General features: G+C 41.0%; 1 long non-coding RNA gene across 2 annotated transcripts in view; it reads right to left on the bottom strand.

The window, feature by feature from the left end:
• Positions 1-18,719: 18,719 nt before the first annotated feature.
• The window catches only part of LOC122556919 (uncharacterized), a 244,429-nt gene continuing 240,274 nt past the window's right edge, over positions 18,720-22,874 (bottom strand). For both annotated transcript variants that reach the window (XR_015759752.1, XR_015759753.1), the window contains exon 5: positions 18,720-20,132. This is a non-coding gene — a long non-coding RNA (uncharacterized LOC122556919). The remainder of the gene's footprint in view (positions 20,133-22,874) is intronic.

The following is a 22,874-nucleotide window of genomic DNA, read 5'->3' on the forward strand; positions in this document are numbered from 1 at the left end:
CAAATAATCTTATGAATTTAATGGAACTGTTTATATAATGCTTCACTCTGCTATTAAAGAATGTATATTGTGCATGCTGAGGTAATGGAAATTTTGACTTTATTTATGAAATATCTGACTATGTTTTCATCTTATTGCAAATGAGGCCAAGATCATTTGATATTGGATCACTTTCTGTGATGACGTGCACTGTGTCTCATTAGAATATCACACATCCAGAGCTAACCCTTTTACTACAGTTTGTTGATAATTTATTCAGATTAACTGAGTAATTGTTTTGGGACTTCTGTTCACTGCTCTGAAACTCTGTTTATTGTAATCTGTGTTTCTTTTTGCTGCATATTTGACATTATTATGCTATTTCTGATATCCCAATTGCATTTATGTGAATCTTTGAAAATGCCACATCTGGACTATCTCCTTTATCATGATCCATAGACATGTTTGCCCTTTCATAATCGGCAGTGTTGATCAAACTAATTTTTGAACTTAATGAATTGTTTAACCGGAATAAACAAGTTTACTTTATTTAAATGCATTCCACTTAGCAGTTTAGTTTTCTGTTCCATTTTGTCCTTTTCTATTACCAGAAGTAACCCATCATTAGCATTTATTAAAATATATTAACATATCTAAAGCACTTCAACGTTGCTCATTGATGTAAAATATTTTGCATAACTGCAAATAATGGATTGACCTTTATAGTTCTGGCAGTTGCAGAGAAAATTCATAGTTTCTGAATGCCATTTTGTTAAAAGAAGTGTTCAGCTTAATAGGTAACAACAAATGAATGCTTGGGCAGAACCTTGTGCTCCCAATGGTAGCATACTCATAGCTAAATTGAATGTATCGTGATGCACTTAAATGCTATCTTCCCATTTCCACTTGATCATGACTTTCCTGCCCTACTCTTAATTGAGGCCCTTAGATGGCCAAGTAATAAATTTAAAAGCCTCAACCCACAGCTGCTGGGAATAAGCGGGAGTAAGAGGCTTGTTGTCATGCAGCATGCCCAGTCAGTAAACCTAAGCTGGCAGCTTGTCAGCTGGTGACCATAGGGAGGAAGCCCTTGGTCAAAGGCAAATAGTGCCTGATCAAGGGGCTGGACATAGGGATAGGATGTCTATTGAGAGGCAATACTGTGCCCTTGTTTCTGGCTACCCAGCAGAAAATCTCCTGTTGACCCACCATCACAGAATCATCCCTCCCTGCAACAGATTTCTTACTTCACACCTTGGTCCTCTACAATCGCAAGTGCCATTCCTGTAGCAGCATGGTTGCCTCTGTTCACTGCCAACTGTGAGAGATGCTAGCCTCTGATTGGCTCGTAGGTCTCACTGGAAAAGACACCCACCCTGAGGTCTTAATTCCTAGTCAAAGTCCATTGGTGGCCTCAGTGAATGACTGATAGGAATTATATTCGATGGTCTGACCTGAAGGAATCAGTGAACATCTCTAAACTACCCTCTTGCAAGAACCTGGCTCTTGTACAAAGTTCACCCCTAATTATTGCAGTGTGAAAATTGTTTTAGTGACAGGAGTCTCTTGAATCCAATAAAAGGGATCTGCAAAGTCCAAATTTAAATTTTAAATTTTAAACCATCCTGTTGTGTCTGCTACCATTCCTTTTCTTTCTATTTCCTTCCCCATTTTGTTTTATTCTTTGATAAGTTTTGAACATTGCTGCCAAGCTCAACATTTATGACCAGTCCTAATCACTCTTGATATGGCAGTGTTGCACTGCCTTCTTGGGCTGTTGCAGTTAATCTGGGTAGGTATAACCACATTGTTGTGAGGAGAGAATGCCAAAGGCTTGATCCAGAGATGATGAAGGAATGGTGATGTAATCTCAAGTCAGGATAGTATGTGGCTTGGATGGACTCTTGATGGTGGTATTCTATGTAGGAGAATTTGCGCTTTTAGAAAGCCCTGCCAAAGGACACTTGGCAAGTTTCTTTAGTGCATTGTGCAGATGGTACCAACTTCTGTCATTCTGTGTCTTTGGTTCAGGGGGAGAATATTGCAGATGTTGAATACGATACCAATCAAACAGGTTGCTATATCCTGGAAGGTGTCAAACTCATTGAGTGTTGCTAAAGTTGTACTCATCCAGGTAAGTGGGAAATATTCTGACACGCTTCTAACTGTTGACTTGTAGAAAGTGGATGATTTATTAGAAGCTAGTCACTCAACAGAACACTCTCATTCATAGCATTGTTCTTTATCATAAAATCATAGAATCCCTACAGTATGGACACAGGCCATTTGGCCCAACAAGTCCACACCACCTCTCCAAGGAGTTTCCCACGCAGACCCAGTCCTCAACCCTATTACTCTACATTTCTCCTAACTAATGAACCTAGCCTACACACCCCTGAAAACTGTGGGCAATTTAGTATGGCCAATTCACCCAACCTGCACGTCTTTGGACTGTGGGACGAATCCACAGCATCTAGAGAAAACCCACACAGACCCGTGGAGAATATGCAAATTCCACACAGACAGTCGCCCGAGGTTGGCTCCCTGGTGGTGTGAGGCAGCAGTGCTAACCACTGAGCCACCATGCCGCCCATCTGGCTTGGAATAAGCACATTGTTGTGAGTAGAGAATTCCAGAGATTCGATCCAGAGATGATGAAGGAATAGTGATATAATGCTAAGTCAAGATGGTGTGCCGCTTCGAGGGAGTCTTGAAGATGCTAATGTGCTCATGCTTCTGCTGTCCTTGCCATTCTATGTAGGAGAATTTGTGATATTGAAAAGCTCTGTTAAAGGGAACTGAGCAAGTTTCTTCAGTGCATATTGCAGATGGTACCAAGTGCTGTCATTCTTGTAGGCATAAGGTCTAATTATGGATTTGGTTAGTGGTAACTCCCAGCTTGTTGATAATAGAGGATTCAGTGATGCTAATGCCATTGAATATCAAAGGGATACGATTAAATTCTTTCTTTTGGTAATAGTTATATTCCTGTTATTTGTGTGGCACACATTCTAACCATCAGATCAAGCCTAAATATTGTCCAGGTCATGTTGCATGTAGACACAGATTGATTCAGTACTTCGGGAATTGCAAACAGTTGTGAACACTATGCAAGCATCAGAGAAAATTCCCAGTTTTAATCGCAAAGAACTCCAGCAGTAAGGTGCTCAGACTGAAATGACTGGCTGCCAAAGCCATATTCCTTTGAGCTATTAATGATTTCCACCAGTGACAAAGTCCCCTCTACCCCTTCACAGTGACTTACATTTTATGTCAAATCCTTGATAGCACACTCTGTCAAAACTCCGTTCATGCAAAGGGATAATACACTCATCTTACTGCTTGAATTGACCAAAGATGCAATGACATTGAGGAGATCAATGGATTGAGCACCAATCCTGCTGGATAGAACTGATGATAACCATTACTATTATTTTGCTGATGATTAAGAATAAAGTGATGGGGTGACCATTGGTCAGATTGCATTTGTTCTGCTTTTTGTGGACAAGACAAACCTGGACAATTCTACATTTCTAGGTAAATGCTAATGTGTAGCTTTATGGGAATAGCTTGGTGAGGGCACACCTTACCTAAGTGACAGGTAAACTGGTAAAATAGATTCATACTTATTCCTGTGCCTTCTGCTCCTTCCTGATGCCATGTGAAATGAATTCAATTGACAGAAGAGAAGGCAACTTTAATTGTGGGAACCTGAGGAGAAAACCAAGATGAATCATCCATTCAGCCCTTCTGTCTGAAGATAATTGCAAGTGTTCAGCCTTGTCTTTTGCATTAATGCACTGGACTCTGCCATCTGGGGATGTTTATGTGGGCTTCTTCTTCAGTTTGATGTTTAATTGTTCACCATCATTGATGACTGGATGTAATTGAACTTTGATCTGAGCCATTGGATGGGGAATTGACCTGCTATGATTATAGCATCTCACTGTTGGTATGCTTGATGTTCCATGCATTTTACCAAGATTTCGCCTAATTTGTAGGAACACCTGCTGCTGGCATGTACTCCTATAATTCTAAGTCAGCTTTGAGGGAGTTTTGAAAATCGTAATGTGCTCATGCTTCTGCAGCCCTTGCCTTTCTATGTAGGAGAGACTTCATTAAACTATAGTTGATACCCTGTATTGATGGTAATATTGGGTCACGGTATATCCTGGGCCATAAGGATAAAGATTGTAATGGAATATATTTGGTATGAGTTCAGGTCAGATAAGTTTAGGTCAAACTTCATGAGGACCTTACCATCTCTGTCCTAAACCACTCTGTTGCCAGCCTTCTAGCAGAATCTCTAACCTGACTATTGAAGTCACTGTTACATCACAGCATACCTGACATTTTCATATCTTTTAAAGCCTGGCTGTATAGATTACAGTTCTGCTAATGTTGATTTCCAACAACACCTCATGCGTGCTCAGTATTGGGATACTATATTTTCTCTGAATCTAACCTCCTTAAGTGGGAGTGCTACATAATACAATCAAGGATATCTTCAGTGGAGGTACTGGACTTCCTACTGGACTTCACAAGGACAGAGCAATGGTCATTTCTATCAATATGTTCTTGTGTGCGCATGCACATGTGATGCAGATTGATAAGGACAAAGTAGGTTCTTCTGTCTTGTTCATTATTTCACGACCAGCCATACACACACTCTGGATGATAGGTTGCTCAGTTAGTAATTATGTTATCAAGCCAACCTTGGTATTGGACATTGAAGTCATCCATCTAGAGTACATTTTGCACCTTGGCTACTATACTTGCTTCTTCTGAGTGGTGATTACTTGGAGGAGTGATTCATCAGCTTTGAGAGGACAATAGGAGAGATTCCGAAGGATTTTTTATTTGCCTATGTATAGCTGGATGTCACTTCAAGAAGTCCAAAAACAATGTTGAAGACTCCCAAGGTCATGTCCTCCTAACTGTATGCCACTGTGCTTCCACTGCTGGTAGGTCTACTCTGCCAGTTAACCCGGATATAACCAAAGATGTCTGGGCCATTGATTACAATGAGGATTGGTAGTCAGCCTGTTGCTAAACAGGTTTGTGAAACAGTTCTCCCAATTTTGGTACAGTCTCAAATAGCTATTTGGGAGACTTTCCTTGCAGGGTTGACTGGGTTAGATGTGTCTTTCTTGTTTCATGTAGTCTGGGTACTAGTCTGGATTATCTATCAGATTTAATTTTATTCAACTTTTCTACATTTTGATACAAGTGAATGACTTTCAAGATCATTTCATAGGCTGGTTAAAAGTCAATGATACTGCTGTGGCTCTGGAGTCACATAGAGACCAGACAGGCTAAAGATGGCAGATTGCTTTCCTAACAGACATCAGAGATCCAAACAGATGTTTATGACAATCTGGTGGATTGATGGTCACATTTACTGAAACTTGCTTTTTAAAATTAGAAATGCGCATGATACATTTTCAGATGAATTTAAATTGGATTAGTTGTTGCCATGAGATTTGAATATATATATATGTCTGAAGCATTATTCTAGGCTTCTGAAATACTAGTCCAACACTAATTCATTCAAATTCCTAGAATTTTCACAGCATTTCGATTCTATTTTGTTGAATAGAACATAAGTACCTGCTTGTCTACTTATGATTTTAATCATAAGTTTAAAAGATGTTTTACTTACCAAGATTGCTGCCATCATGCAGCAATATTAGCATGTCCCCTGTGATAAGACCTGCAGTGAGTCAGATGATATGCAATTTTATAGTGACAGAACTGTTGCATAATGTAACATAGAGTCATACTCCTTAGGATTGTTTATGAACAAAACAGAATGAGGTAAATTTTGTAAAGTTCTGCTTCAGTGCAGAATCTCATTAGCTAGGACAATGGGGTATCGGTCAGTTACAAGGTTGAGGCTGATTTTCTATCTAGCAGAACTTTATGTCAGGATCTGCGTTTCGCCAAAGTGACTGCTCTCATTGCCTCTCTGATTTATATAGTTGCAATTAATGTTCTGGTTCTTTGTATTTTCTTATCATGCACAGTTTCTTTCACTGCCACATTTTTCTCTCATAATCTCCAAATCACTTTTCCAACTCTTCACTGTTTCTACAGATCTTTCCTCTTTCTGACTCGTCATTTATCAGATCTCTGTAGATAGTCATTGAATGTTAAAGGAGTATATGCTGAGGCAAGGCATATGAGCTTGATTCCTGAATTTTCAATCCATATAGAAAAAAACACACATAAAATAGTGCCAGAGGTGAGCATTTAAATGAGATAAGCGAGGGAAGTAAGTGAATATTCAGTTGCTTTTGTCTAAACAAAGCAGCTGATTGATGAGTAATTCTGGTCTTTAAATTAAATGAGTTTGTACTGAGGTTTCTCCTTTTGTTATAAAGTATAACATTGATTCTGGTGAAGAAAAAAATTATAATGAAGTGCAATGAGCAGGAATACGAGAATGATTTGCTCAGAAATTTTAGAAATTGATTAAGTTGTCAGTATGAATGATGTGTTACGAGTGTAGTCAGTAGAACTCCAAAGTTATCCAGAGTGAACAAGGGAATGCAGCTAAAACAGCTTGGTGTCAAAATAGAGGAGCTTGAACTTGAGCTGCAGGCACTGCACAAAATCAGTGAGGGGGAATATTACCTGGACAAGTTCTTCCCACAGATGGGAAAGTGCCTCAGATTGGGACATTCAAATCTCATCTCTGACCAGGGGCAGACGTGTGTGACTGCAGGCTAGGCAGTCATGGGGAACCAAAAGTTAGCTTTCAAGAAAACTTGGCCCCTGCAATAGTCCAACTATTGCAAGGTTGTTGCAAGCTGTGTGAACAAGAGTGGAGACTGGCGGAAAGATGACCAAACTAATCATAGTACCTTGGTGTTGTGGTTCTGTTCGCCGATCTGGGAATTTGTGTTGCAGACGTTTCGTCCCCTGTCTAGGTGACATCCTCAGTGCTTGGGAGCCTCCTGTGAAGCGCTTCTGTGTTGTTTCCTCCAGCATTTATAGTGGTTTGTCTCTGCCGCTTCCGGTTGTCAGTTCCAGCGGTCCGCTGCAGTGGCCAGTATATTGGGTCCAGGTCGATGTGTTTGTTGATAGAATCTGTGGATGAGTGCCATGCCTCTAGGAATTCCCTGGCTGTTCTCTGTTTGGCTTGTCTTATAATAGTAGTGTTGTCCCAGTCGAATTCATGTTGCTTGTCATCTGCGTGTGTGGCTACTAAGGCTAGCTGGTCGTGTCGTTTCGTGGCTAGTTGGTGTTCATGGATGCGGATCGTTAGCTGTCTTCCTGTTTGTCCTATGTAGTGTTTTGTGCAGTCCTTGCATGGGATTTTGTACACTACATTGGTTTTGTTCATGCTGAGTATCGGGTCCTTTGTCCTGGTGAGTTGTTGTCTGAGAGTGGCTGTTGGTTTGTGTGCTGTTATGAGTCCTAGTGGTCGTAGTAGTCTGGCTGTCAGTTCAGAAATGGTCTTGATGTATGGTAACATGGCTAGTCCTTTGGGTTGTGGTATGTCCTCATTCCGTTGTCTTTCCGTTAGGCATCTGTTGATGAAATAGCGGGGATATCCATTTTTGGCGAATACATTGTAGAGGTGTTTTTCTTCCTCTTTTTGCAGTTCTGGTGTACTGCAGTGTGTTGTGGCCCTTTTGAACAGTGTCTTGATGCAACTTCTTTTGTGTGTGTTGGGGTGGTTGCTTTCGTAGTTCAGGACTTGGTCTGTGTGTGTGGCTTTCCTGTATACCTTTGTAGTGAATTCTCCGTTCAGTGTTCTCTGTACCATCACGTCTAGGAATGGGAGTTGGTTGTCCTTTTCTTCCTCTCTAGTGAAACTGATTCCAGTGAGTCTGGCGTTGATAATCCGGTGTGTGTTTTCTATTTCTGTGTTTTTTAATTATTACAAAGGTGTCATCCACATATCTGACCCAGAGGTTGGGTTGAATTTGCGGTAAGACTGTTTGTTCTAATCTTTGCATTACAGCTTCTGCTATGAGTCCAGAGATGGGTGAGCCCATGGGTGTGCCGTTGAGTTGTTCATATATTTGGTTGTTGGATGTGAAGTGTGTTGTGAGGCCCAGGTCCAGTAGTTTGAGTATGCAGTCTTTGTTGATAGGTTCCCCGTCTTGTTATCTGTTCTGTCTGTCCAGCAGGTTGGCTATTGTTTCTCTGGCTAGGATTTTGTCGATAGAGGTGAACAGTGCCATTACATCAAATGCAACCATAGTTTCTTCCTTATCTATGTGTAGAGATAGAGTTTAATGGGTGTGATCTAAAGCTATTATGAAAACAATTCCTAAAAGACCAAAGATGGGAAGTAAATATCTAGGATAAGTGACTTCTGAAAGGATGGGAAAGAAGAAAAAGGTGATAGGATAACTTTCATGTACGGGATGGAACAGCAGCAAGACGTGATCTTGAATCAGGAGAGATAGAATTCACATAGGTGGAGCTACGAAATAACAAGGGGAAGAAGACATTGTTAAGAGTAACCTAAATGCCCCTGACAATACATATACTGTAAGACAGAGACTAAATTAAGGGATGATGATGGCATGTATAAAAAAAGTGGTAGATTCAGCATTGCTGACTTTAATCTTCAAATAGTTTGGGAGTGTCAAATTAGCAGTGGTAGCCTTGAGGAAGAATTCATACAGTGTATTCAGGATGGTTTCCGAGAACAATATGTTTTGGATCCAATCAGGAAGTGGGCTGTTATGAATCTTGTAATGTGTAATATGGTGGATTTTATAAATAATCTTAGAATCAACGATCCCCTAAAAAACTGTGACAATGATAGAATTTGACATTCAGTTTGGCAGAGAGAAACTTTGGTCGCAAATAACTGAGCTAAACTTAAACAAGAGTCATTACAAAGGAATGAGGGCAGAGTTGACTGGAATGGACTGAAAAAGGAGTTTAGCAGAAAAGACAGTTAATGAACAATGATGAACATTTAAGAAAACAGATCTTGGCTTGCAGTAAAGATATATCCCATTGAGGAAGAAGGATTCTAGATCTAGAAAGAGGATAAAGTGACTATGGTTAATCAATGAAATTAAGGATAGCATCAAATTGAAACAAAAGAAGACATTACAAAGGTTTGTGGTGGGATTAAGAAAGTTTTAAAACCAACAACAATTAACCAAAATATTAAAGAGGGAGAAAATAAACCATAAGGTTAAACAGGAAATAAGTATAAAAACAGAATGTAAGAACTTCTTCAAATATATATTAAGGAGAGAGAGAGAGGCTAAATTGAACACAGCGCACTTAGAGAACAATGATGGGGACATAATAATGAGGAACTAGGAAAGGTTGAAGAGTTGAATAAATACTTTGCATAAGTTTTCATGGGAGAGGACATTAATAACATTCCAAAAATATTAAATTGGGGGAACATCTGGGGAAAATAAATAATAGCTATAGAATAACTAGATATAATAAAATAGCACAGAGAAAAAGTATTATGGGCTAAAGAATGATAGATCTCTTGGACCAGATGGATTGCACCCCAGATAATATTGGAAGAGATAACTACAGAGATATTGGGTGTGCTGGTAGTAATCTTTTAAGAACTTTTAGATTTTTGGACTGTCCTAGAGGGTGAACACTTACAGTGTAACACCCTTATTCAGAAAGAGAGGACAACAATAAAACAGGAAACTATAGGCCAGTTTGCTTAACATCTATCATTGAGAAAACATTATTTTAATGGATATAATAGCAGAAGTCAAGATATATATAATACAATCAGGCAGAGTCAACATGGTTTCCTGAAAGGAAAATCATGGCTGACAAATTGATTTGAATTCTTTGAGGTGATAATAAGCAGGGTAGTTAAAAGTGAACCAGTAGATGAAATATATTTTTATTTTGATCTAGCATTTGATAAGATCTGCACATAAGACTACTTAATAAAATAAAAGCCTATAGTGTTTGGAATAGCATGGACAAAGGATTGACAAGCTAATTGAAGACATAGAGCTGGGATAAAGGAGGCATTTTTAGGATGGCAAGCTATAACTAGTGAAGTGCCACAGACATGCTTGAGTATACTGTCACCAAATATGTGGAAAAAAAGAAAAACAGGGAGAAGGCAAGTAGTGAAGATGACATTAGGAGTATGTAAAGGGAGTTGGACAGTTATCTGAAGTTCTAGAAAAGCAAACAGTGAACAGCTCTAACTGATATCTGCCATGATTTTCATGTTAGGAATTGGCAATGTATAATTTCTTGGGGAAGAAGACGAGAACACGTGGCATGTGTGGCACAGTGGCTCAGTGGTTAACACTGCTAGATTAGAGTGGTGTTGGAAAAGCACAGCAGGTCTGGCAGCATCCGAGGAGCAGGAGAATCGACATTTTGGACAAAAGCCCTTCATCAGGAATGAAGGCAAGAGTCTCCAGGGTGGAGAAATAAACGGGAGGGGGGTGGGACTGGGGAGAAGGTAGCCAAGAGTAAAATATGTGGATGGAGGTGGGCATGTTGGTGATAGGTCAGAGAGGAGGGTGAAGCGGATAGGTGGGGAGGAAGATTGGCAGGTAGGATCGGTCATGAGGATGGTGTTGAGCTGGAAGTTTGGAACTGGGGTAAGGTGGGGGGAGGGGAAATGAGGAAACTGGTGAAGTCCACATTGATGCCCTGGGGTTGAAGTGTTCCGAGGTGGAAGATGAAGCGTTCTTCCTCCATGTGTCTGGTGGTGCGGGAGTGGCGGTGAAGGAGGCCCAGGACCTCCATGTCTTCGGCAGAGTGGGAGGGGGAGTTGAAATGTTGGGCCAAGGGGTGGTGGGGTTGATTGTGCGGGTGTCCCAGAGATGTTCCCTAAAGCACTCTGCGTCCAGTCTCCCCAATGTAGAGGAGACTGCATCGGGAGTAATGGATACAATAAATTGGTGGATGTGCAGGTAAAACTTTGATGAATGTGAGGTGGGAGGTGTGGGCGCAGGTTTTGCAATTCCTGCAGTGACAGGGGAAAGTGCCAGGAGGGGAGGGTCAGTTGTAAGGGGGGCGTGGACCTGACCAGGTAGTCACGGAGGGAACGGTCTTTGCGGAAAGCGGAAAAGGGTGGGGAGGAAAATATATCCCTGATGGTGGGGTTCGTTTGGAGGTGGCGGAAATGTCGGCGGATGATATGGTTTATGTGAAGGTTGGTAGAGTGGAAGGTGAGGACCAGGGCGGTTCTGTCCTTGTTACGGTTGGAGGGGTGGGGTTTGAGGGCGGAAATGCGGGATGCGAATGAGATGTGTTGGAGGGCACCTTCAACCACGTGGGAAGGGAATTGCGGTCTTTAAAGAAAGAGGCCATCTGGTGTGATCTGTGGTGGAACTGGTCCTCCTGGGAGCAGATACGGCAAAGGCAGAGGATTTGGGAATACGGGAAGGCATTTTTGCAGAAGGTAGGGTGAAAAGAGGTGTAATCCAGGTAGCTGTGGGAGTCGGTGAGTTTGTAAAAAATGTCAGTGCCAAGTCAGTAGTCATTGATGGAGATGGAGAGGTCCAGGAAGGGGAGGGAAGTGTCAGAGATGGTCCAGGTGAATTTAAGGTTGGGGTGGAATGTGTTGGTGAAGTCAATGAACTGCTCAACCTCCTCGTGGGAGCACGAGGAGAAAGTGGGGAGTGGTGCCAGTGTAACTATGAAAGATGGACTGGTCTACGTAGCCGACAAAGAGACAGGCATAGCTGGGATCCATGCAGCTTCCCATGGCTACCCCTTTGGTCTGGAGGAAGTGGGAGGATTTGAAGGAGAAATTGTTAGGGGTGAGGACCAGTTCAGCCAAACGAATAAGAGTGTCAGTGGAAGGGTACTGTTGGGGACATCGGGAGAGGAAGAAATGGAGGGCTTGGAGGCCCTGGTCATGATGGATGGAGGTGTAGAGGGATTGGATGTCCATGCTGAAGATGAGGCATTGGGAGCTGGGGAAACGGAAGTCATGGAGGAGGTGGAGGGCGTGGGTGGTGTCCCAAATGTATGTGGGGAGTTCCTGGACTGGGGGGATAGGACAGTATCGAGGTAGGTGGAGATGAGTATGCAGGAGCAGGAGCATGCTGAGACGATGAGTCAGCCAGGGTGGTCAGGCTTGTGCATCTTGGGAAGGAGGCAGAACTGGGCAATGCGGAGTTCCTGGACGACGAGGTTGGAAGCTATAGGTGGGAGATCTCCTGAGGTGATGAGGACGTGTATGGTCTTGAAGATGATGGTTTGGTGATGGGGGATGGGGTCATGGTTGAGGGGGCAGTAGGAGGAGGTGTCTTCAAGTTGGCAGCTGGCTTCAGCGGTGTAGAGGTCACTGCACGAAACTACCATTGCACCCTCTTTATCTGCTGGTTTGATGGTGAGGTTGGGATTGGAGCAGAGGGAGTGGAGGGCTACGCATTGTGAGGGTGAGAGGTTGGAGTGGGGGAGGGAGTTAGACAGGTTGAGGCAGCAGTTGGAAATGAAGAGATTGAGGGCAGATAATAGGCCAGCATGGGGTGTCCAGGTGGATGGAGTGTGTTGGAGGCGTGTGAAGGGGTCCTCAGAAGGTGGGCGGGAGTCCTGATTGAACAAGTAAGCTCTGAGGCGGAGGCGGAGGCGGCGGAAGAAGTGTTCAATGTCACGATGCATATTGAATTCATTTGTGCATGGACGGAGTGGGATAAAGGTAAGGCCTTTGCTGAGGACTGATCGTTCATCCTCAGTGAGGGGGAGGTCCGGGGGGATGGTGAAAACTCGGCAGGGCTGGGAGCTAGGACCCGGTGTTGGTGTGGAGCTGGGAGTGGGGGCAGAGCCTGTAACTGGAGTGGGATTGGTGGTAGAGGAAAGGTGGATGGAGTCATGAGCAGGGGTGATGTTCCCCTCAGGTTTCTGGGGAGGCAGGGATGGTGACAGTGGAATCTGCGGGGGGCATGTCGGCAGTATGCAGGTGAGTGGCATTGGTGAGGGCAGAAGTGGTGGCGAACACGGCAGTGGGGGTGGGGGTGGAAGTCACTGAATGTGTGATGTTAGTGATGACGTGAGGGGTGGAAGTGATGTCATGCGTGGTGCATGTCAAATTGTGAGGTGCAGAAGTGGCCATGATGGGGGTGGAAGTGATGTCATTGATTGCCGAGTTGTTCCCAAGTTTCTCTGGAATGTTCTGGAATGTTTGAGAGTGCTGGTTATGGAGATGGGTATATAAAAGTTTGTTGTACTTAGTTTTTGACATTTGAGATGCTGTTGAAAGTATGAATTATTCTTAGGAAATAGTACAGATGGGGTCCTTTGCAGTTCTGCCTCATAGCACCAGGGACCTGGGTTCGATTCCTGCCTGGGGTGACTGTCTGTGTGGAGCTTGCACATTCTCCCTGTGTCTGTGTGGATTTCCTCCGGGTGCTCCAGTTTCCTCCCATAATCCAAAGATGTGCAGGTCAGGTGAATTGGCCCATCTAAATTGCCCATAGTGTCAGGTGCATTAGTCAGGGATAAATATAGGTTAGGGGAATGGGTCTGGATGGGTTACTGTTCAGAGGGTTGGTGTGGACTTGTTGGGCTGAAGGGCCTGTTTCCATACTGAAGGGATTCTAATTGTAAATTCTACTCAGAACTGGGAGCGACATAGAAGCGAATCAGGTTTAGCTCATAATGAGATGTAAATACATACAAAAGCCATCCCTCGTTACCCAAAAAGTGTGAACTCACTGTTTTAACTTTAAGGGAAAAACTTGAAATATTTCTCTCAGAGTTGAGATTCTGATTTTCTAATTTTTGCCATATTTTTCAAAATTTTTCACCAATGCCCATTGTGCTCAAGAGAGTAGAAGATTTTGGCCAGAATCTTTGGATCATTACTCTAGGCTTCTGGATTCATAATTCAGTAAAATGACCACAATGCTTGCATAATCATAATTTATAATAGCATAGCAAGGCAGGTTATCAATTCTGAATGGTGAATTAAACCAATATCAACAAATCCCTTATGCAGTTTAATTTATTGATATTTGGTGATTTCTGATGACTTCCTGTGAGTTGTGGAAGGTCTGTTTTGTGGCTTTTGCTATATGCTAATTGGTACCTGGTTTCTACTTGCATGTTTCAGAACATGTATGACAATTGAAAGTGCCCAATCTGTAACTTATTCTGAATCCTAATAAATGAGTTATTTTCTCTGAGGCAATCTCTCAGGATTGAGGATGACCTGCTTCCACTCAAGTTCAATTATTTTGAAAAATTGTGTGATCTGCAAATGATGCCATATGTTGCAAAAACATAAATTGCTGGAAAAATTTCACAGGCCTAGCAGCATCTCTGGAAAGAAAGCAGAATCAACATTTCAGATCCAAATCATTGACCTTGCTTTCTTTCCATAGTAATGCCAGACCTGCTGAATTTCACCAGCAATTTCAGTTTTGTTTCAGATTTTTAGCAACCACAGTTCCTCATTGTTTTCCATTTGTTGTTTTTGTTGATGCCATATATTGGGCAAGTGGTGCTTGAAGGTTTGGGTCAATTAATTTTTTGGAGGTTTCTGCTCACCCTCCATGCCTGGTCTTTGCCTTTACATATTCTTGGTGAAGTCTCTCGACGTGTTCAATGCCATCCTGAATAAGCCTTCTTCAATTTGATTAGTCACCAGCTAGTGTTTTCCATGACTCAATGGATTTGTTTGACCTATTTACAAATACTTTGAAGGCATCCTTAAAATATTGGACTTTCCATAGGGGAGTAAATGAGTATTATGGAAGAAAGCATACTGTATTGTATAAATCCCCTTTAAGGTTTACATGTAACAACAGTTTTTGTTTTAAGTGTGCCATCTGGTCTTATTCAGTATAGTGGGTTATCTCCCAGTAGAAATGTATGATGTTTGGCCAATAATATATGATGGATAGGCATTGAGGGAATCAGTATTTCATTTAGATGCTTAAAATGCAAAGGTACTCTTGATTAAGGAGCTCCTTAAGCAGGCAACATTTTCCTTCCCTGCTCAAAGTTATTTCACAGAAACTCTTCAAAACCATACAGGGCTGTACATCCTCCCCTTACATCTCAGACATTCAGATCTAACACTGCATGATCAAACTGTCTGTGTGTGGTTCTGAAACCACCTTTTATGGCTTTTTCCAGTGCTGTCCCAACAACTGATCAAACGATTTAAATAAGTAATGAGTTCTAATGGGTTTATTTGCATTCATTGATCGGCAATGAAATTGATCATCGCTATGGAATACAAATAGAAGGATCATGTAAATAAAAAGAAAAGGGAAAAAAAAAACTAAGAGATTTAGAATCTCCTCAGTTTAGGGGACTGACTCTGTGCTGGCCAGGCCACAGTCAATGTTTTACTACTGGTTTAAGGTTAATACTGAGGAGGAGAGTTTTTTCTTTCTCACCCTTGTTAGTAGACATTTTGATTTTTGGTTTTCTTTATTGCTAGTTGAGTTTATTTTTCTGGGTTTCTTCCTAAAGAAAATAAAAAGGTCGTGTAAGGAAAATAGCTTACAGCTCCTGATCTGTGCCTTATAATGATTGGAGAACAATGTGTGAGAAATCTTCTATCCTTCGTAAAAAGGTTTTAAAGGCAAATAATTAAAGGTCGATGGCTTTCACTAACCTTAGGAATTATTAGACTGCTTTGTCAACTAAAGTATAATGCAAGCAAGTTCCTATATGGCTCGCTGGTGACTTGTTTAAAAACAATTGAAAAGCTGTTTTTACACTCTGCTGGGTTCCAGTTTCTAATTGCAAAGATATTTGCAACATTAACACTAACAATAATCAACACAACAATATGACATACTATTAATTTTTGACATGAATAGATCCAGAACACACATTTAAAGAAGAGCCAAATGTTGTTAGATGTGATGGTAATTTGACTTATATTTTGTCTGTGATGCATAGAAAATTCCACTTTTTATCTTGGTAAATATTATTTCTGCATGTAGTACATTTCCATTCAGAGCAAAATTACTGTCAATTAATGTGAATAAGTGTGATAATCAGTGAGTGCAGGTGTTTATTGTTGCATTCAGTTAGAATCTAATCGAACAAATTTGATAAATGAAAGAAACCACTTTCTTTGTGCAAGTGGCAACTCTATCAGCATGATACAAAAAAAGACCTTGAGATACTTACTGTTATCAAACCATTATTGTCTAAAATATTTAGAAAATGTTAATTTCAGCACAAGTTTAAGTTCTAACTGTGGATGGGCTCACTGCTTTCACCTTCAATCTGCTAGGTTCTTCAGGATAATATAACAAACATGAACTAATCACCAGGTGTCAAGGTTAATAAGAATTTTCTGCTTTGATGGAACTATCACTGTTTAGGTAATTTACGTTCCTCAGAAGGAATTGCTCCCACAGTGTCCTGTTTCAGATGACAGGAAAAAGTTTGAGCTTTTGGCAAATTTTAACTTATGTTTTGTGAGTTGTGCTCACTAATCCATTCGATCGACCCCAAGCCCATCCTGTTACGGTCATATAACAACTATTATACATCTGCACCTCACAGCCCACCACCACCACCACCACATCCCAGAACCACTCAATCAACTCACCAAGGACCCACAGCAACAATCTTTCCTGCCTCAAACCCAGATAGAATTGACTCTAGAGAAGGTTTGACACATCTCATGTGTATACATTTCCAATACCACTTTGTGCCATTCTCATTGTCGACGAGAAAGTGAGACAGCTCAAAAGAAGATATTACCCTACCAAACGCTTTGTGACAGAGTGCAATTCTTTAAGGCTAGCATTACACGTCTGTGAAAATGTCTACATAATGAGCTCCAGCCAACTCCATAGATGGATGTGCTGTCAATGTAGTAATGCAAATGACATCTGCTCCGAATATTTTGGGGTGTGGATCGTTCCAAATTGTTGCCTAAGAAGTGCATGTAATATAAATTACAGGTTTGGGGAGGGTGATTATGATAACCATTTAAAAGGCGTCTGACATTATTTAACAAGACTTTGGCAGCAGAGTGAGAGAATCTTGGAAATCTAGCAATTACTGTTACCTTCCTTTAGGGAAGGAAACATACCATCCTCTCCTGGTCTAGTCCACATATGACTCCATATCTATAGCAATGTAATTGGCATTTAACCACCTTCTGAAATGACTTAGTGAGTCAATCATTCCAAGGGCAAATAAGTTAGTCATCAAATTATAGCCTTGCCAGTCACGTCCACATCCTGTTCAGAATGAAAAAATGACTTGGGTTCTCATAGTCCCATAGGTTTCAAACATGTGACAAAGAAGGTTAAAATAATATCTTTGCTATGTCAACAAGAAAGTTAAAAATCACACAACACCAGGTTATAGTCCAACAGGTATAATTGGAAGCACTAGCTTTGGAGCGCTGCTCCTTCATCAGATGGTTATCACCTGATGAAGGAGCAGCGCTCCAAAAGCAAGTACTTCCAATTAAACCTGTTGGACTATAACCTGGTGTTGTGTGATTTTTAACTTTATCCACCCCAGTCCAATACCGGCATCTCCAAATCAACAAGAAAGAGTTTTGTGCATTCAATATACAGATCATCTGATGTAAACTCCAACTTGGTCAATGCATTTATTTTTCAATAAATGATATTCCCTGGTCTTTTCCATGAAGACCACTACGAAAATGGAAGGATCACAATGGACAAGGCAGATTCCATAATATTATGGTTCATGACTGCACTCGAGAAACTGAGAATCCAGCAACAGGTCAAATAGAACTAGACCCAAATCCTTTACAAGAATTAAGGAACAAACTTTCTGCCTGGACAGTAATGTTCTACAGTGGGCAGCCAAGAACTATTGATTTTGTACCTGGCAACATCTTCCAAAATTTCTGCTTGTTTTCACCTGCCATGACTTCATCTCTGGTAGTTTCAGGCAAGGGATAAATATGACTTCTTCTAAAAGATGCCTGAAAGTTAACAAGAGCCAAAGATTCATTCTGATATATCTATGGAGGAGCCTTGAACATACTTAATGACCCAGCCTCAAAGATTCTCTTTGGTAAAGAATTCACCTGAGAAAATACATTCCTCTTTTAAATGCACAACCCTTGAGATTTTGACATTATACCATCCAGTGCTAGACTCTCTCACAAGGAGAAACAATCTTTTTACATCCAACCTGCCAACTTCTCAAAGAATCTATATTCCAATGAGCACAAACCCAATGTACTCAACCTCTCCTCATAAGAAAGTCCCTCCATCCTGGTATCAACTTAGTGATGTGCTGTGCTGTTCCAGCAATAAAGTTTCAACATCAACTTAGTGAACCTTCTCTGGACTGTATCCAAAGCAGACAATGGGCCCCAAACTGTTCACATTATTCAAGTAGTCCATTTTGACCACAAGAGTGATGTAGGATATTAATTGGTATACAGAAGTAGATGAAAAGTTATCTCAGTGCCGACTCTGAGAGTCCAAGAATTGATCTGTTCCAGTTACCCAGAAAAGCACTAGCTGTACTGATGCTGAAGTATCTGTTCATCCCAAATCAAAAGGTCAGCATTCATCTCAAATTGAAAACTGATCAATGGATCACCCCCTCCCCTCCCCAAATATTATTGATTTTAGAGAGTAGCAGCTCTCTGGGGATTTCTCCTTGAAACATACAGCAGTCTGCATTTTTCAGCAACAGCGTCAATTGAATCATAATCATTCCCAGGAAGAAGGCCATGTCTCATTCTCTTTCTCTCTCTCTCTTTCTCTCTCTTTCTCTCACTCTGTCAGATTTAGGCACAGACTGTATATTAGTCAACTAATTTTTGAAATTGAATTGAATTGAATTTATTGTCACGTGTATTGAGGCACAGTGAAAAGCTTTGTCTTGCGAGCAATATAGGCAAATCACAGAGTTAAGTAGCATAGATAGTAAGTAATAGGTAAACAGTGGCAAAACCAAAACACAGGTACAAGCGAATGTTAAGAGTTTGTGAGTCCATTTCAATATTCTAACAACAGTAGGGTAAGAAACTGTTTCAAAACTGACTAGTGCATGTGTTCAGGCTTTTGCACCTTCTTCCCAATGGTAGAGGTAGTAGAAAAACATTGCCAGGGTGGGATGGATCTTTAAGAATGCTGGCGGCCTTTCCTTGACAGCGGGCCTGGTAGATGGAGTCTATAGATGGGGGGTTGGCCTTTGTGATTGCCTGGGGCGAATTCACCACTCTCTGTAACTGTCTCTGATCTTGAATGGTATAGTTGCTATACCAGGTAGTGATACATCCAGACAGAATGCTCTTGATGGTGCACCTATAAGAGTTGGGAAGGGTATTCACCGTCATGCCAAATTTCCTCAGCTGCCTGAGGAAGAAGAGATGTTGTTGGGCCTTTGTAACCAGTGCATCCACATGAAGAGTCCAAGAAAGCTTGTTGTGGATGACCACTCTCAGGAGCTTGACACTCTCCACTCGTAAATGGCATTTGTCTGGTATTTGGCGATGCAGTCATGGGTATACAGTGAGTACAGTAAGGAGCTGAGCACTCACCCCTGGAGGCGCTCCAGTGTTGAGTATTAATGAGGATTAAATATTATTCCCAATTTTCACTGATTGTGGCTGTGGTTCAGGAAACTGAGGATCCAGTTGCAGAGATGGACCTTAGTCCGAGATCACTAAGTTTAATAATCAGTCTCGAGGAGCCTATAGTTGAAAGCTGAACTGTAGTCAATGAGTAGGATTCTTACATTGCTGTTTTTGGTGTCAAGATGCTCTAGGAAAGGAGTGAAGGGCAAGTGACATGGCATCGGATGTGGATCTGTTGGTCCGATAGGCAAATTGGAGTGGGTCCAGAGTAGTGGGAAGGCTGGAGTTGATTAATGCCATGACCAGCCTTTCGTGACTACTGAAGTTAGGGCCACTGGGCGATAGTCATTCAGGCATGCTGCATGATGTTGGCCCTCTTGAAACAGGCAGGGACAGTGACCTGCTGCAGGGAGAGGTTGAAGATGTCCAAGAAGACCTCTGCCGGTTGAGCTGCGCATGCTCTGAGTGCACGGCCTGGTACGCTGACTGGTCCCATCGCTTTTCTTGGATTCACACAAAATAAAACTGATCTGACCTCTGATGCAGTGACTGTTGGGATAGGTTCATCAGGTCTAGTCAGAATAGGTGTTACCTCTCCACCGAAATTCTGCTCAAAGCGAGCATAGAAGGCATTGAGATGATCTGGGAGGGATGTGTCATTGTCCGTTATCTTTGGTAATAGGGGACAAAAAAAACATTAGCAGGTTAGGAAGTAGCATTTGTTTTAAATCTAATGAGCAGAGAATGTAGGGAAATAGTTCTCAATGTGAAAATTGCATTTATGAGAAAACTATTTACCATAAATTTGAATAGTTTATTTACAATGTTGCAAGCCTTTCTTGATATTTCAATTCACTCTCATAAAGAAAGAAGAATTAATGTGGTGACACATGTTCTTTGCACTGGCTGACGTATAATTGACTTATGTTTTGATTTTTCTATTGTTTAACTGCAATTTTGTTATTATAACGTATTAGTTATGTTACTGAATTAACTGTCTGAAGGCCTTGAGTTCAAATTCCACCAATACTGGTTGTCAAATTAAGTTAATTAAATGTATTAATTTATATTCTAATGCCAGGAGAAGTGATCTTCAAAACTCCTCGACTTCTGTAAAAGAACACCCGAAACTAGTATAATCTAGAATGCAATTAGTTTGTGGTTTTGCAAGTCTGCCAGTCATAATACAAATGATTATTTCTCAGAACTGTGGGAGAAAAATCACAAATCCATCAGAGATGACCAAGAGATCATATCAGGAAAAAGACTTACCCAAGCTAGGCAAAGCCAACTGTGCAAACCACTCCCTATTAATTTCAGGCACATAGTACTCAAATTGAGAGAGATTTCCGACAGATTAGTAAAATGACAGTCTGACGCAGTGATGTTTCTAGCGTTGTTTTAGGCTCACAATATGTCAGAATCCTCATTGACATGATTGAGTATGTCACATGCCTTTTACAGAAAAAGGCAATGAACTTTGTTTTTCATTCACTGGATGTGGGCTTTTCTAGCAATGCCAGCCTTTATTGCACAGCCCTAGTTATTCTGGAGATGATGGTGGCGAGCTGTCTTCTTGAACTGCTGCAAACCTTTGTGTGAAGGAACATGCACTGTGCTGTTAAGAAGGGATTTTGACCTAGTGAAGGTACAGTGATATATGCCACTTCCGGATAGGATGTAGCTTACAAGGGAACTTACAGACTGAGGAACTGAATCTTTATGGTGATGGATGGTATACTGATCAAGTAGTTGTTTTGTCCTGAATTTACTGAGTTTCACAAAGGTTGCTGGAGTTACACTCATCCAAGTGAATAGAGAGTGATGAATTGTAATTCTGATATGGGCCTTGTCAATAGTAAAGAGGCATTGATGAAACAAGAGGTAAATGTTATGTCTTGGAACTTCCAATTTCTGATCTGTGTTTGTAGTTACAGTTTTAATGTGACTGGTCTAGTTAAGTGGCTGGCTAATAACAATTCCCAGAAGCTTATTGTGAGGTTTCAATGATTAGAATGCCATTGAAAATCAAGGGGCAATGGTTAGGTCATCTCCTGTTGGAGATGGTGATTGCCTTCTATCTGAGTGGCACAGATATTATTTATCTCTTATCAAACCAAGACTGAATGGTACTCATTGTCTGAGGATGCCAACAGTCACCCTACTGTAGAATTAAAAGGTTTTATTTATTAAAATGTTTTATTTATAATTGGACAAAGATTACTACAAGATCTGGAGCCAACTGGTCCTGATGACTCCCAGGTTAACTATTAGTGACCAGGCATGTATGCTGTAAATACTGCTTGATAGCACTGTTGACAACACTTCAATCACTTTAAGCTGAAGCTTAAAAGAAGATTGACGAGGTGGTTATTGACTGAACTGGATTTGTTCTTTTTAGGGATGTGAGATACTTCACCAATTTTTCATATTGTTAAGTAAACACAAATGTTGTGGACGTATTGAAACAGCTTGGCTTGTTAACAATGTCTTCAACTGATAACAAAGCAGCATTTTACTGAGCTTGAATAAAATTGAAGGCAATGTGAATCAGGGTTAAACGTCTCCACTTGATAGAGTCACACTTAGCATAAAGGAAGTTAGTTGACGTTGTTGCTAAAAACAGAAACATGTTGGTGAAAATTTACAGCTTGCACTCACCTGAACAATGCAAGCATTCTAAGTTTCAAATGATCACAGTAAATTATACTCCAAGAAGAAAGAGTGTTGATTCATTGGCAGGTCAAAATCCAATTGGAAAAAACTATTTCTGCAGCAGGAAAACAACAGGAAAATATAGGCTCCTGGAATTCCAGAATAATTCAGAAAAGGTGCAAGGTCTAAGCATATTCCTTTTATTTGCAGGGAGTGTGTCCTTGCTTACATTGTATGCATATTCGAGGAAATACAGATAAACTACATTATAAACTCAACTGATCACCTTGGATTGGTTATTCATGTAGTATGAGTGCACTCATGATTATTTAGGAAGCCCTGCCCAATCAGAGAATTGTATTAAACAGTTGTTTTTTTTTAGTTCTCTTGTTTGGTAAATACGGGCTGACTAAGTATGTTTTTTATGCTGCCTATTGCAATGAAAGGGCATGCTTTTAAAAAAAATTCTCCCACTGGATTTGGCATCACTGTTTGAGTCAGCATTAATTGCTTGTTCTTAGTTGCCCTTGAGAAACTGGAGGTGAGCTGTCTTTGTGAATCGCTGCAGTCCATGTGCTGTAGGGAGATCCACAGTGCCCTTAGAGAGGGTGTTCTAGGATTTTGTCCCAGCGACAGTGCAGAAACAATGATGTATTTCCAATGTCAGGATGGAGAGTAGAGAGGGCTTGTAGGATAACTTAGTGGTAGTGTTGTTCCCATGAATCTGTTGCTGTTGTCCTTCGAGATGGAAATGGTT

Source organism: Chiloscyllium plagiosum, unplaced genomic scaffold, assembly GCF_037043375.1.
Source record: "Chiloscyllium plagiosum isolate Xiang-an unplaced genomic scaffold, Cpla_swu_hap1 HiC_scaffold_16, whole genome shotgun sequence".
Lineage (NCBI taxonomy): Eukaryota > Metazoa > Chordata > Chondrichthyes > Orectolobiformes > Hemiscylliidae > Chiloscyllium > Chiloscyllium plagiosum.